This window comes from Pseudophryne corroboree, chromosome 1 (genome assembly GCF_028390025.1).
Source record: "Pseudophryne corroboree isolate aPseCor3 chromosome 1, aPseCor3.hap2, whole genome shotgun sequence".
Classification (NCBI taxonomy): Eukaryota; Metazoa; Chordata; class Amphibia; order Anura; family Myobatrachidae; genus Pseudophryne; species Pseudophryne corroboree.
This window is the reverse complement of record NC_086444.1, coordinates 992,443,000-992,455,544: the sequence shown is the minus strand read 5'-3', so window position 1 is coordinate 992,455,544 and position 12,545 is coordinate 992,443,000.

The window sequence follows — 12,545 nt, the reverse complement described above, 5'->3', positions numbered from 1 at the left end:
ACTTTTCTCCCCATTATTCATACACTATTCAAAATGCGTACTCCACTCACAATGAGGGTGGATAAAAATAACACATAAAGGTTTCTTTTGGTCAGAAAGACTTGTTGACAGTTGTGGATGTACCCATACTCATGGTGTAAAGATGTTTCCAACTCCTATCAAGGTATCTTTCTGTCTACCGCAAGTATTAAGTTTCTTTACTTCTTTCTTTCTTTCTTTCTATCTTTCTTTTCCCAAACTCAAAATGGATGGCGTTTGTTGAGGACCAGAGAACTCCGATATAGTAAACAATGTTTAATAAATTCAAACACAAACTACAGCATAAAAAAACATATACAGGTATGTAAAATCAAAACCAGATTAAAAGTCACAGAAAAAGCTGCCTTCTTTTAAACAGGAGGGTGTCCTTAATAATGGACGTGTAGTATAACCGCAAGATCAGTTCTTAAAATGATACAAAAAGTATAAAAAGAAGATGTACCTCCTTCTTTGACAGCTACATTGGCTATTAAAAAGAGAGTCACCCTTACTCTGGTCAACGCATTTCAGTTCTATATGAACCCTTATCAAGGCATATAGGAAGTGTGAATGAGCACGTATTTATTGCAGCGATTAGCCAATCACCGGAAGAACCGGAAGTTTTGTGACTACCATATAATTAAAATATACATATTAAGCACCATAGCGATGATGAAACCATAAGTGACGTTCCATAATATCAGCTTCGTTGGTTACATACTGTAGAAACATAGAATTTTATGACAGGTAAAAACCAACATGGCCCATACAGACTACCCTTTAGGGTTAAGGTATTATGGTTATGGGTTAGAGTATTAGGGTTCGTTTAGGGGATTGGGTTAAGGTATTAAGTATGAAGAAATAGGGTTGGTTTAGTGGTATGGGCTAAGGGTTAGGGTGTTAGGGATAGGATATTAGCGTTGGTTTAGTGGTGTTGGCTCAGGTATTAGGTGTATGGGTTATTGTTATTGAAAGGTTTGGGGTTAGGGTTTTAGAGTTTTAGGGATAGAGTATTAGGATTAATGTTTAGGGTGAGGTTTAGATTAATGTACCAGGGTGAGGGTTAGGATAGGGATGCTCTACATCCTGGATTTACTGGATTCAGTGTACAGTATGTGTCTTTGCTCCTGGGAAATGTGGTGCAGAGAGGGTGGTTTAGTCATCCGGTGGTGGTTAGCAGGGAACAGGACCCCGGCCTACAGCAGCAACAGGAAGAGTGTCAGACACAAACTCATAGCCAGGTCACTGAGGTCCAGCTAGGGAGAGTGTTCAGGATGGCATATAGGAGTTGTAGGGGAAAAACTACAATAATCAGACGTTTTTCAAGCAAGAGTTACAGTATCTCTAGTGTCCCGATATTTGAATTGGAGGGAGACCAAAAAGCAGTTTTCGCAAAGTAGTTTTACAGTAGTAGAGATTTCAGGTAGACTGTTATCCTACTATTTCCCCCTGTTTAACTCCTGTATTAATCATAATAATTCTTTAAATGCAATATCACTTAGAAAATAAAAAAAAACACTTTGAATAAGAAAAAATACAGCAGCCCATACACTAATCAATAGTTGTATAGACATGTGCGCTGAATGATTATACCCCACCCCCAATACTCTCTTCACACTACAGGGCTAGCAACAAATTCCACAGCAAGCAATGCCTGAGTAGCATTCCATTTACCTAGACATTTACTAAAAGCCATGCCTTAAATCAGTCTAGAGTTTGCAGATTGGAGAAGTGTAAATTCCCAGTGTCCCTTATACCTGTAGTTATGAAAACATCGGATCACGTGATCTTATTAGTTCCAGTTGAACAACAAGGGACATCGGGACTGTAAGGAGGAATTTACACGTCTCCTTGGTAACCAACAAAGCCGATATTATAGAACGTCTTCTCCAGTTTCATCATCAATATGTCCCTTCCGGTTTCGTTTACGAATGTCCACTTTTTTACAGTTTAATACAGACAAGCACATTGTTATCATTATGGTGTGTAGATTTGGTTTTTAATGTGATACATACTGAAAAATTGTTCCTGTATTGAATATAAGGATTGCTATAGAGCTTAATATGTACACTTTACTTATATGCCCTTCATGGAACTTTCCGGTTAACTGGGATTGGCTAATTAATGCAATAAATAAATCTTATTCTCATTTCCTATATGCCTTGATAAAGGTTCATATAGAACCGAAACACCTTGGCCAGAGGAAGTGTGACTCTCTTTTCAATAGCCATCGTAGCTGTCAAAGGAGGCGGTATGTCTTTCTATCCGCTTTTTATACTTTTTTTTAATACAACTTGATTTGAAGCATTAGTTCAAATATACATAAACAGCATATTTTACTCTTTTTGCTGACATATTGGAAATAACAAAGACCAAATACAATTGTCATATGAGTATTACATACTGAGGCAAATGTGCTGATCAAATAAAAAATGATATTTTGTTATCTTTGGACAACAATAGAGATAAAGAGAAGGTTAAGTAAGTGAGATAAGTGTGTGTGTGTGTGTGTGTGTGTGTGTGTGTGTGGGGGGGGGGGGGGGGGGAGCCCCATAAAGACGGTGAAAAATTCCAGTCAGAGGGAAGTATCGGATCATCTTGTAGGAGTATCGGAATTTCAAACCATAATGTTGAGTGAAAGCATTTGCGAATTTGGGCTTTTATATTAGAAGACAGAATGGCAATGAAACTTTCCCAGGTATAAAACAAGTGTTTCACCCAGTTTTCTTTTTGAAGGGAGCAGGGGCGTAACAAGACCTTTGTGGGCCCCATAGCAAAATGTTGCTTCATCAGTATGGTGTCTGCCTTCAGTGTAACAGGTCATGAGTTTTAATCCTGGGTATGACTGCTAAGAAATGTGTGATTTAAAATAAATGACAATTAAATATCTATACATTTTTTTTCCAGAACACTCCATGTACACATATGGCCAACTGGGATCAACTTACGCAACTGAAGCGAGCGTAATGTTGATCCTGTAAAAATGGCAGGGCATGTAAGGTGAGTACATAGAACTAGCCTGTGCATAAGAAAGTGGTCTGACAATGGATCTGTCCAAAAGGTGGCCAACACTACGAATCCCCTCTGAATGCCAAAGGGTGAAGGGGTAGGCTGCCACACCACTCTGACATTCTGGGTTTTGTAGTGAAGGCAGAATTTGAGTTATATAAGTGTTCACATTAAATCTTTTATGTACCAATAACCATAACTTTCTAGTGAACATAAATATGAGATTAAGAATTATATCAAGTTCCGCAATAATGTAAGTGCAAAAATGCTACAAGATGAGTGTCTGCCAAGAATCCCTGTTATAGTTATGTCCGTGTAAACATTGGAATGTTGGATCCAATCCCTAAGAAGTCAGAGAGCCGCCTGGTTGTACCACACCACATTGGGGAAAGTAATGCCACCATGGGCCTTATGCTGCTGTAATTTAATACAGCTGATTTGGGGCTGTTTATTTTGCCAAATAAAAGTACAGAAAATCCTATTAATTTCTAAAGTGTCCATATTAGATAACAACAAAGGGAGGGTTTGGAGGGGATAAAGTGATCTAGGATAAGACACCATCCTAATTAGAATAGCTCTGCCCATATATGATAAACTAAGATGTCTCCAACCCTCCAGCTCAGCACTAAGGTGGCGGATGGCTGCAATTATATAAAGTATCTAAGGAGAGAGATATATCTTTGGGAAGTTGGATACCTAAGTACTGTAGTATATTGAGTGCTTATCCCACAGAAGGTACATTGGGCCAAATTCAAGGTTGATTGCAAAATAACACTATCCTCTAATGGGCAAAACCATGTGCACTGCAGGTGGGGGCAGATATAACGTGCAGAGAGAGTTAGATTTGGGTTGGTTATATTGTTTCTGTGCAGGGTAAATACTGGCTGCTTTATTTTTATACTGCAATTTAGATCTCAGTTTGAACATACCCCACCCATATCTAATTCTCTCTGCACATGTTATATCTGTACCCACCTGCAGTGCACATTGTTTTGCCCATTAGAGAAAAATGTTATTTTGCAATCAATCTTGAATAAGCCCATTGTGCGGACCCATGAGGGTCGTGTACAACGTTCTTTTAGCAAAAGGGCAGCAGATTTTTAATAATGTACCACAAAACCTGAGGCTAAACCAAATTGCTTAACTTTATGCATGAGAGGGCCTAAGGAGACTTAGGGGTTGGAGAGATACAATAAAATATTATCAGCAAATGCTGAAATCTTAATGGTCCGATTTCCAATCCGAATCCCCTCAACAGTTGATCAGGTGTGAAGAACACGTAACATAGGATCGAATACTAAATGACAAAGGAGCGGTGACAAAGGGCAGCCCTGTCTTGTTCCATGAAACATTTCAACCTTTTTGCCTCATAACCCGTTAACTAAAAGTGAAGTAACAGGAGAAGTGTAAAAAAAGGCAAGCAAGGCTTTGGAATTGGCACCAAAACCACGACGAGACAGGACATCATATAGATAGTGCAATGAGACTGTGTCTAATGCTTTTTGAGCATCCATTACTAAAAAGCATATTTTAGTGTGTGAAGGTTAATGTGAGGGACGAAGCTGTCACTCTTGCAACTGCGGACCATACAGTATACCCTTCACAGAATAATGGCCACTAAAGAAACCTAGCTGATGTTCCTTTAACAACAAGGACAAAATGCCCTATAAGTGAGTTGCCATGATTTATGGCTAATATTTTAAGGTCCATACTAAAAAGCGCAATTGGTTGATAAGATGATTGGAACAGAGGATCCTTTCCTAGTTTCGGGATTAGGGCGGTATAAGCTGCACTGAATGAATGGTACATGGTATGCCATCAATTAATTTCAAAGGTATAGTTCAATGAGAGTGGGGGCCATCTTGACCTGGAGTATTTTATAATATTCAATTGACATTCCACCAGGACCAATAGACTTATGAAGAGGCATCTCTGAGATAGTACTAAAAATCTCCTCATCTGTGTCATGGTCCAACAATTTACATTGTGGAAGTGAGAGCTCCGAAAGTCCGGCGTCGTCGAGTAGGGTGGAAAGCACATCAGGGTCACATGGCAGAGCCTTGTATATGTCAGGGAAATAAGATTGACATTTTGGGAAAATCTCAGATGAATTAGTTAGAAGAGGGACAGGGCTGTTAGCTCTAAGGGCAAGAACATTGTTTTTACACATCACTGTCCCGGACATATTTGCTAGGAGTGAACCCATGCGATTTCCCCATCTAAAGTATTTGTTTCTGCCAAAGCTAATTTTTTATTTTGATTTGTGATAATAAATAATTTTCTAACAACTGACGAGTCTGCTGATATTTTTCTAATAAGTCAGCATAGGGTTTAGCTACATATTCAAGATAACGAGAGGAATAGCCCTCCCAAAGGAATTGTATTTTTCCTGATGGGATTTACATTGTATAGTTACATAGGATATAATCTCTCCGCAAATTACTGCCTTTGAGGGCTTTCAAAACAGTATGGGATTGTCCCAATGCTCAGTAGTATTATCAACTTATTCCATCCATTTATTCTTTATTCCAAAGGAACTGATGAAAATAGTCAGACCGGTACAAATAAACTGGAAATTGCCAAAATTTAGGCCTAATTTCTGAGTGAGGGGGGGCGGATGTAGACCAAAACCATGGCATGATCGGAAGTTAAAATGTCAGAGATATTAGTAGAAAGAACATGGGGGACTAGATGATCAGCCAGTAAAATGTAATCAATAAGTGAGAAGGAGTGGTGAACCCTGGAGTGAAATGTATAGGTCCTGTCCATTTTCTGATAGAGTCTCCAGGGATCCAAAATAGTATAAAATAGGTGCTTAGCAAGAACTATGGCAACCCTATGTGATTTGGTGCACTGCGATGCAAGCAGGCAGTACTGGTCGACAGTGGCGTCGAGAGGGGGGGAGGGGTACAAATTACTCAGGCATAAGCTGCTGGAGAGACCTGGGGGTGTCCGATTCCGCTAATAACCCGCCACCTCCCCACCCCGAGTGTACCTGTGCTGTGGCCAGCCGACGGCGGTGCCATCTTCCCGGTGATATCTTCAGGAAGATGGCGCAGCACATAGCAAGTACAGACTCAGGCACTGTGCCAAAATATTTGCTCTCTAGTGACCAGCGTCATCGTCCTAAATATCACTGGGAAGATGGCGCTGACCAGGGAGGAGGGATCCGCTTCCAGATCAAGTACGATAGGAAGGGTATGCCCTCCCGATGCCATCACTGTGTTAAAACGGTGCCCCCCTTGTGCAGCGCGCAGGGCCCCAAAATTATTTTATTTTTAGAATAATTTTATATTAAAGGGTGTAGTAATGCCCACTCTCATAATCCCCAACCCTGCCCCTTTACCGGGGCCTGGTGTGGCTCTTGACGGCCCTGCTGGTCGAGACCATTTTTTAAATACTTTTTGTGTTGTTTTAAGTACTGATTGTTGCTGTTAGACTACCAGTCCATTTTTAAGAACTTTCTGTTTAACAGAATGTACTGTAGCTTGTTCTGTTTATTATAATCTGGTTTTGATATTACTTACCTGTAATATGGGGTTTTTTATGCTGTTTTTGTGTGGAATTATTAAATAAAAAATTATATATAGGAGTACTCTTTTCATCATAATATACTCCCTTCAATTGGAGTTTGGGAAAAAAAAGAAAAAAGAAAAGAAGTTTAATACTTGCAGTGGGCAGAAAGAGACCTTGATAGGAGTTGAAAAGGTCTTTATACCGTGCCTACGGATATGCCCCCAACTGTCAGCAAGTCTTTGTGACCAAAAGAAACCTTTATATGTCATTTATATCTACATTCATTGTGAGTGGAGTGCGATTTTGAATAGTGTATGAATAAGGGAGAGAAAAGTACACTCATTAAGAAACCTTTAAATGTAAAAAAACCTCTTGTAATATTAGTGAGTTTAGTGAGTGATGTTCTAGGGGTGTTCTAGGGGTGACCTGCCTTAGTTCTGCCTTTGCGCCAATTTTGAGTTTCCTTCTAAATGGTATTTTGTTGTATTCTGTATGTCGCACTTAGGATTGCTCCGCACAAACGGGGAGCCAGATGATTCTCTTTTCATGGAAGAAAATTCCAGCAATAGCATGTAGCACATGCGCAGAAATGAATTTACACATTTTTGTCTATCTGTGGCTGATTCTAAGTCAGGCGGTCCTTGGCCAGATGCATGTAATGGGCATTTCTGGAAGGCAACAATGTGATTGCACAAACAGGTATGCCTTGAGGGAGTGACGTGCATACCTCCCAACATGCCCCTCTCCAGGAGGGACACAATGCTCTGCTTCTGGACTTTTCTCTTCATTTATGATTGCAGGCACCTGTGCTGAATGGCTTAATAGATGAGAAAGGTATTTCAGCACAGGTGCTGGCAATCCTAAATTATGAGAGAAGTCCAGAAGCAGAGCATTCTGTCCCTCCTGGAGAGGGTCATGTTGGGAGGTATGACATGTGCGTGTAGCTGAGTCGTAGTTAAAGAGAAGGGAGGCCTGTTTCAGGCGGATCTCTTACACCTACTGTAGCCTGGGGCTGGTGCAGGTACCTATAATAATGACAGTTGCAACTGTTTTCAGAAGAACAGTGGGTGGAGCGGCTTCCCACTAAGCCGCACAGATCCTGGCATTAGCCCTACAGAAACTTGCATTTGTAGAACCATACATACTATTACTAACATGTCCCGTTCTAGTAGGGCCAAAATGCTCTGTTCCTGGACTTCCCTCTTATTTTATGATTGCCATCGCCTGTGGTGAAACACCTTTCTTATTAATTAGCTAGTTCAACACAGGTGACAGCAATCACAAATGTAGAGGGAAGCCCAGGAACAGAGCATTTTGTCCATCCTGGTATGGGTCATGTTGGGAGGTATGTAGAGAGTAGTAAATACTGGATGGCCTTCGAGACATCACACAGAGACACTTTGTCTCCGGCTGCCTGCTGACAGAGAAATGTAAGTCTTAATAAAGCTAATCCCCCCCCCCCCTTCCCTCCCGCAGCCTAACCCTCCCCGGTGGTGTCTAACCCTAACCCCCCTTTCCCGCAGCCTAAACCTAACCACCCCCCCGTCCTGCAGCCTAACCATAATATTAATGCTACTGAATGCATTCGCAGGGACAGAGCTTTCTCACAAGCTAAATTATCGCATTGCGGATTGGGTTGATTTTATCATATCACATATGCATCCTCAGATGTGGATGGTGATAAATCGACTCCTTATGCTATTAAATCGTCGACCATTTATTAACAGTACATTACAATCAGTCAGTCATACTAAAGGGTTAATGTATTTGCAATTATAGCTTTGGTCCTTAACCCACTTTACCCACCAGCACATGCTTTCTTGTCAGTACACTTATATCAATTAGTGGCTCCACATGTGCTATTAATTATCCCACCTGTTTTCTATCAGGTTGGCCTGAGAACTACATACTCTTAAGGATTGATAATATACAGAATACTTGCCTACCTGACCCTCTCCACGAGGGAGACAATGCTCTGTTCCTGGACTTTCCTGGTAATGTATGATTGCCATCACCTGTGGTGAAACACCTTTCTTATCAATTACCTAGCTCACCACAGGTGATGGCAATCATACATTACCAGGAAAGTCCAGGAACAGAACATTTTCTCCCTCATGGAGAGGGTCAGGTAGGCAAGTATGATATAAAGTAATTGAATAACAGCGATGATTTAACAATTGCACTATAAATTTAGAGGTGGATATGCATTTATTATTATTATTATTATTATTATTATTATTAAATTTTATTCATTAAGGCACCACAAGTGGTTTGCAAAGCCGTACATATGGCAGGCGTAGAATAATACAGGCTACAGAGAACTTAACAATACAGAAACAGAAAAACTAAAACAGAGCACAAGTAACAATTAGCACACCACAATTCTCAGTACACAATACAGCTGAGATGTAAATATGTTCATAATGTATGTATTAGACATTTAATACAAAGTTCAGGCACACATATGATTACTACAGTTGTCCCTCTATATAGAAATAATAATAATAATAATAATAATAATAATAATAATGTTTTTATATAGCACTTTTTCTACCAATAGGACTCATAGTACATTTAAAAATAAAAACACAGGATACAAAATAACTTAATAGAAAAGAGAACTAACCATTTTGGCTTCTAAATTTCACTTTTTTTTTTGGACCAAAAGAGACATTAGTGAAATGCTTGACTAAACAGGAAAATCTTGGGGCTGTTTCTAAAGGTTTCTAGAGTGAAGGCTTCTCAAACTGTGTGAGTAAGTTCAATAGAGTCGGACCAACAAAGCTAAAGAAGCTTGACTCCCAAATAAATTCCCGGGAGATTCTAGGTACTTCTAATAGTCCTTCATCTACATATCGCAGTAATCGAGTGGGGCATTAAGGGATCAGAAGCTGCTTCAGGTACCTTGGAGCCTGGTTATGTAGAGCTCTGAAAGTCAGTAAGCAAATCCTGAGATATATTTCCATCTTACAGGCAGCAAATGAGAACAGATACGTGTTTTGTGACAACAACAGAGCTGGTTAAGCATGGGCGCAACTAGGGGTGGGCTAAGGGGGCAGGTGAACTGGGTGCTGGATTGGAGGGGGCGCTGAGACCCCGTAACACCCTCTCCCTATGCAACAGCGGTAGCTAAGAGCCGTCAGAGCTGAAGCTCCAGACTCTACTAGCTGCCGCTTAACAAGGAGCTGGCAACACCGCATTTCCGTGATGAAACTGAAAATAAACTACAGCTCCCCCCCCCCCCCCCCCGCACCGCCTTTAATCATACTACAGTGCACTGCTGAGGGGGAAACGGATAGGCAGCCGAAGGTCTGAAAAGGGGACGGGGCTACACAGCACTGTACTGTGCACAGTACCAGGACAGCCAGCAGCATGGGAGAGAGGAGAGCTCACTATAGTGCAGCAGCACAGCCTAAATAGTGAGTATGATTTAGGGAAGGGGCACTGTTTGTGTGTGTGACTGCTTTAAACAATTTGTGTGTCTGTATGAACATGTGTGTAACTGTATGTGAATATGTGTGAGACGACATATCTGTATATGTGCTTGTGTGTCACTGTGTGTGTGTGTGTGTGTGTATATATATATATATGAGACTCTATATATGTATACAAGTGTGTGGCTATATGTATATATGTGGGTGCAGCAGCTACGAGTCATTTGCCCATATGGAGTTTATATACAGATATATATATATATATATATATATATATATATATATATGTAGAAAGGAGGACACAGCACTCTCGGGTCTTGAGATTACACAGCAAGCTGGATTAACAAAACAGACTGCGCTGCTGAGCACACAATACCATGCTTACCGTAAATACCAAAACACCGAACAGACCGGGCACAGCGTCCACGTCATCGTCGGGAGCCTATGACATCACAGCAAAGTGATGTGCGCTATCCAGCGCCATTACCACAACAACCCGCTAGATGCGGCAGCAGTGCTAGGGAAAAGATACAATACAATAACACCAGGAAAATACAGTGAAATAACATCCACCCAGTAAATAAGACACTAAATAGTGTTACATGCGCGAATACACTCATGGCAGCCTTGTTGTAAAACACTAACCAAGAAGACTAGAGGGACAATTAAATGAATTAAAGTCATACTAAACCTATCCTACATAATCCTGCATACTCAGTATAGGTAATACATATTTAGAGAAAACATCCTAGGTTATTTGACTCATTCAAGCCAAAAGGTGCTACAGTACATAGCTGAAAGATCCAGCGAGCCTCCCTTTGTAATAGATGGGCCCCCCGGTCATCTCCACGGATGTTCAGGGGAACATGATCTATGATTTTATGGCGTAAGCTAGCCAGCGTATGTTTCACCTCACGGAAGTGCCGGGCTACAGGTTGCTCTTGGGGGGCACCCTCTAGGGGCAAGACGTATTGCCTGCCGATGCAGTGCCATCCTCTCCCTGAACTGGCAGATAGTCTTTCCAATATATAGCAGGCCGCAAGGGCATTTGATGTAGTAGACAACAAACGAACTCTGACAGGACAGAATATGTTTGATCCTGATCTTGACACCCGAATTTGGGTGAGTAAATGTAGGGCCACACTCCATGAAACGACAGGTTGTGCAGCCCAAACATTTATAACACCCAGGCTGCCGGGCCAAAAAGGTCTTAGGTGTTGCAGACTCTAAAGTAGAGATGTCATTTCTGACCAGAATGTCCCGAAGGTTCCTGTTTCGCCTATAACTTGGCATCAACTTGGAATGTTTAAGAGATTTAAGGTCTGGGTCCTGCATGTTATTATGGCTAAAAGGATGAAAGTTCTGGACAAAGGAAACCTTATTCGCATGTTTTTTGTCCTGCGCTTTCATACGAAGGGTATCCTGTCTTGGGATTGCCAGAACTTGTTGCTTGATAGTTTTAAGATGGGTCATGTTATAACCTCTGCTTGTAAACTGTTGCATCATTTGGTCTAGCCTAAACTCTGCTTTCTCCAATGTGTCACACGTATGTACAGCTCAAAGAATTTGAGATTTAGGTGGACTGGGGGTCATTCCGACCCGTTCGTACGCAGCGGTTTATTGCTGCGGTGCAAGTGGGTGCGGAATGCGCATGCGCGGCGGCCACAGTGCGTGTGTGCGACGTTGCCCAGTGACAGGGGTTGCCGGGTTATGTTGCGGCTACCGATGGAAGTGGTCACAGAGCCGACCGCTAAGAAGATTGACAGGAAGAAGGCGTTCCAGGGCGGATCCGGACCATTTGGAGCCGTGATAAGCTCAATATTGTTCAAAGGGATTACCAACAAGGAATGGTTTACTCTTGGGTTAACAACCCATGTATTTCTTCAAAGCACCACAGACTATCCAGGTGGCATCAAAGACGTGATGACAATACCAACAACTCTTCTGGTACACATTCTTCACAGAGTGACTTTGATAGTGATCAAGCAAGCAGCTCTGGTAAACCCCCTTTAGAGGTTCGTACCTGCGCTCCTGCGGGGTCCCTACAAAAAAACCAGGAGAGGGGGCCAGTGGCAAAGAATCTACAGGAAAGAAGCAAACATCCAAAAGACAGACTTAGTATTCAATCTATCTAAAAGAATGCTCTCTGCTGATGAGATCAGTGTACTCAACAAGGGACTTTCTTTTATACCGTGATCTAAGTTTGACAACTTCACATGGACAGTGGATGTTCATAAATTTTCAAGACAAATCCGGTAGAAAGAATTTTTTGACAAGCAACTGGTCCAACTACCTTCATCACAGATACAAAGATTTAGACCCAAATCGTCCTTTGATCCCGTATCTTCTAATAATTCTTTAAAAGTCTTCACAAGCACACTCAACCAATGTGTGCTGGAAGAGACAGGTAATTCCTCTCCTCCAAGGAACAATCTTACTAGGGGTGAGAGAGCTGCCCTGAAAAAAACTGAAGGAATACAATGACATCGTCATTCGCCCAGCCGATAAAGGCGGGGGCATGGTTGTCTTAGACCTTTAATACTATAGGAGTGCGATTCATCAGCAATT